At 42.6% G+C, this 4525-nt stretch overlaps 1 long non-coding RNA gene across 2 annotated transcripts; it reads right to left on the reverse strand.

Annotated features, from left to right (window-relative positions):
- Positions 1-7: 7 nt before the first annotated feature.
- Positions 8-4275, reverse strand: LOC125508356. Of its 2 annotated transcripts, XR_007283384.1 has the most exons (5): positions 3767-4275; positions 2778-2905; positions 2617-2690; positions 2326-2452; positions 8-2231 (listed from the first exon to the last, which is right to left on the reverse strand). It is a non-coding gene; the product is annotated as an uncharacterized LOC125508356 (long non-coding RNA). The 2 variants fall into 2 exon arrangements; XR_007283383.1 differs by having other exon boundaries at positions 8-2452.
- Between the last annotated feature and the right edge of the window lie 250 nt (positions 4276-4525).

A 4525-nucleotide genomic window follows, 5' to 3' on the forward strand; every position in this document is an offset into this window, starting at 1 on the left:
CCTCCAATGGCCCCGACTAATGAGCAACCTCCTCCACCATCATCGTCATCTAGCCCCCCACCAGTAGCTCCTACTACACCCCCACCCTACCAACATAGTGATCAATCCCCTCCACCACCGCCATCATCTAGCCCCCCACCACTAGCTCCAGCCACCCCACAAACACCTCCATATAGTTCCCCTGTTACACCTCCAAGTTACGAACCTAACTATCAACCGCCACCGCCTCCATTGAATCCTCCATCCGTTCCAACACCACCTCCATCCAGCCTTCCTGCAACACCTCCAATGTCCCCGACTAATGAGCAACCTCCTCCACCATCGCCATCATCACCATTAAGTCCACCTGCCACACCTCCAACGTACCAAGCTAACCAACCACCGCCGCCGGCACCGACACCACCACCACCTAGTCCTTCAGCAACAACGTCACCACCTGGTCCCCCTACTGGTACTAATGGATGGGTGCAAGTTCATAACTTCCGTGACACTTTGTACTGGCAAATCGCACGCTTTGCGGTATTAATGCACAAGTTGGTATACAAGAAGGAGATGACCCTTGTCGATGTGTTGTATGTGAGCATGCAGCCTTCGGGAATTGGCAACAACTACTTTCTTGAGATAAAAGCTGCAGATGAGAATAATAAGGTCGGCAGGTATCAAGTGCTTGTATGGGGTGTGCCTGGGTCAACAGCTCAGCCATGGAAAGTACTGTCGTTTAAATTTATAGGATACTAAGCACATGGTGAAAATAAGAATCTAGCTAGTAGCCATGTTTGGTATTTCTAGGGAAAAGATATATAGAATTTTTGTGGTCAATGTGCGCCTGCATGTCTGTAGATTAGTTAATCTTTGTAGCACTTAGGGGCTTGATATACCAATATATGATTCTGATTTCAACGACAAATTTTTTCGTGTTCTTATTCAAAATTGCCTCAAATTTATATAATATGGTTGGAGATATGATCATATACCTAGAAGCGTAAGCACGCTTCGCTGCGCCATTTGTTTGATGGTTACCCTGTACCTGTTAAAGTTTTTTGCTTATTTGTAGTTCACTATTTGTTAGCTCTAATATTGCTACAAGTAGTACTAGTTGTTAACATTAATCGTGCCTGCATGCTGGCAAGAAATATCCTAGGCAGTACAGCTGCATGGATGCAGCTATGAAGAGCAAAGAAGAAGGTGAAAAATGCATGTAGTATGACGGTATAGCGGGTCAAAAGAATTTGACTAGTAGTCTTTGCTGATAAGTAAGTGACTAGTTGCACAAAGAATGAGCTGCATGTAAGCTAGATGCCAAAGTCAATTTGGCTAGCCAATAAGTAAGAGAACATGAATTCAATATCAGAAAGAAAACACACATAATTACTGACAGGTTGACTCAAGCAGGACCAAGTATATGCACAAAATTAAGAGTGTCAAGAGGTTGCATTTCCATGACTTGTTTTAGTAATGTAAGTGCAAGTGCCTAACTCGGTAGCGTTGAAACTTGTACTCGGTTACATCAGCCTAGTCATCCTAGACATAAGTTTAGAACCAAAAAGGAGAGTTGAATAAGTAATCAGCAGCAGCACATGGAAAATGATGGCTATCATGCTTCATAGTTAAGAAGCAACCGTTTTCAGTGTAAATAAAAAATATTCGGCAAGAAAATGAGACGTAAAAAGGAGTATTGAAACTTCAAAATTGAAATCATAGTGATACGCCTTCTCATCAGCCAAAAAAAAACTATGGCAAATAACTTAGTCAGGTTCAACTACAGGGGAAAACCTAACCAACAGGATAGCCAACAGAGGGCACCCCAACACCTGCCACACAATCGAAAAGAAAAGCACCCACCATATTTAGCCAAAAGAATACATACATGCTGCGCCCAAACATTTAATCTTGGAACAATAATCTTATGAAATACACATGCAAGCAGTTTTTGTGTTCATAAACTTGACAGAACCTGAACAAACAAAATGATCTAGGGGGACACAACACAATATGATATCATCATTTTTGTGTTGGCGTGATCGTATTAGAAGAAAATAATTCCACTCTTCAGCCGTCTTTCAGCCTTCTAGTCAAATTATATTATATGGCAAAGATTTAAAGCGAGTCTAAGGTACTAACAGCCTTTTGGCCTGATGCTGATCTTCGGTGTAGGCACACGTATTGTATTTGCAACTGTAAGTAAACATGGGGAAGGGCAGGTGTTACCAAGAACACTTTCAGCAGCAGCTCTGAAATCACCAGAATTAAATTATGCCTCTTCCACAGGGTTAAAAATAAGAGGAAAAGCTGACCATGAGCAAGGCCTCACTACGAGGATCTTACTTTCAGATGGTAGGTAAGCAGATGCAAATGCATAATATTCCCTCCTCATGGTAAACATACAACCTTTCAGGCAGGGGAAAAAGCTTGTTCATTCACAACCTCTCAACTGGCATCACCACAGCTTACCCTGTACAGAACAAGAGTATTTTTTTAGATGATAGAATAAGAGCATTGGCAACCAGATATGTTTATACTAGCTATAACAGGGATCAGTATATATAGTTGTAGAGAACACTTTCTATTTGGCCTTGTAGCAATATCTAGGGCTAGGCACGAGTATTAAATACGTACTTCACTTGGTCACGACGACTCCAAGAAGATCAAGAGACGTGAACAAGACGTGAGCCGACTTGTGATCAGACTATCTGACATCATATAGCAAAATCAAACACTGGATCTATTATGGTCTCAAGAAAATACATGTCTTGCTTGCAGAAGATGTAATGCACTACCAGTTTTACCACCGAAAGATGCATGGTTTCAGCCATGAAGAGTTGCCTCAGATTCTTGCTTAGTGAGATCAGATGAAGGTTTTAGCTAGTGATATTCTAGATGATCCCTTGTCAATAATAGGTGGGTGCTGCAACCACAATCAGTAAAATAGTAAGCCTTAACAACTAACAATGCTGAACAGTCAACACAATCAATGGGTAACAAGCTGCAAGACTTATCAACAAAAAGCTATATCCCAAGAAAGGAAGAAAATGAATTAAATGACTGTATTGTTGCATCGTGCAGAGAACATATTTAAACAGGCATGGTAAGAATGGCTAAGTAAATATAGGAGCAACAGCGTACAATGGCTAAAACGGATGTCCAGAATAAAATGGTCTACATCTTCATACTTATTCACTTCAACCCACAAAAAGAGATACATAAAAAAAGGCCCTGCACATATAGAAGTGTATATTCGCTTAGACCTGAAATTAACTATTCGTTAAAATCCTTACTGAACAAGTATTCTGTACAAGTAAACTGAGATGTCACTTCAGCGTCTTACTCTTCCCCAACAAACAACTTAACGACCAGCAGCTTGTAACAAAACCTTAATTGTATATACAGATATGGTAGCAAGTTTTCACCATCCTGCTTGGGTACTTCCAATGGATGACCATTTCGAATGTACAATGGGACCAATTTATAAGTTGCTGAAGTTCAACTCACATTCTCCCCAACGCAAAAATGAAATACATATAACTAAAAAAGTGGCATGGTGATTGCAAAATAGTCGACAAAGAATACAATCAGGATAAAATGAGCGTACCATGTACACTATTTGTTATTATCCTAAAAAAACTACTGTGTGTTATTTGCCGGGGCCTTGACATGCCCATTTTTCACGCTAATCAAACTCAGCCGCTTGACGATTGCAAAAAGAAAAAAGAAAAGTAGCGAGTCGATGTAAAAGCATGGGCAAATTGGCGTGAAAGTAAAATTGCACCTTTTGTATGTGGTTTCTCTCGCTGAACCACAATACCATCAATTAGCATGACCAAGCGGATTAGAAGGTGTAGCCTGGCAGTGCATGGAGAGGACTTGCCATGGCGGTGCCAGCAGCGGCATGGCGACCTAGGCAGCCGAGAAGAGTTCCGGCAAGAAGGTGCGCCGCCAAGGAGGGGTTCTTCTTGGGATGGATTCCACCTGGGGCCCGCCGGGAGAGTGCAGGGAGAAGGTTGTTTCGGGGGGGCGCTCCTGGACCGGAGTGACATGCCGCAGCGATTCGTCGAACAGGTGGTGCGCGTCCTGCGGGGGTGAGCGTCCCGGAGCGCGCGTGAGTGCTCCGTGGCGGCGGCGGAAGTGGCGTGGCGCTTCCAGCTGCGTGAGGGCGGTGAGATGGAGGATGAGCGGGAGGAGGCGGAGGAGCGGCGAGGGCGGGGGCGGAGGCGGTGGCGGACATCGGCGTGGTGGAGGAGAGGCGACACACTCGGCGAGTGCGAAGTCACTCCTACATTTGAGTCTGCCTCTGTCCGGTATAGTAGTCTGCCTCGTTCATTTTGTCAAACTTTGACCGTAAATTTCAAAAGTCATTTTTTAAAACTTTTATCAAATTTATTATGAGAAAATACCGACATCTGCAATATCATAAAAATATAAAAGGATATTTCATGATGAATATAATGATACTGATATTAATGTTCATATATTTCTCTATAAATTTGGTTAGTTTAAAGAAGTTTTACTTTTGAAAAAACCAATACAC

Source organism: Triticum urartu, chromosome 5 (assembly GCF_003073215.2).
Source record: "Triticum urartu cultivar G1812 chromosome 5, Tu2.1, whole genome shotgun sequence".
Classification (NCBI taxonomy): domain Eukaryota; kingdom Viridiplantae; phylum Streptophyta; class Magnoliopsida; order Poales; family Poaceae; genus Triticum; species Triticum urartu.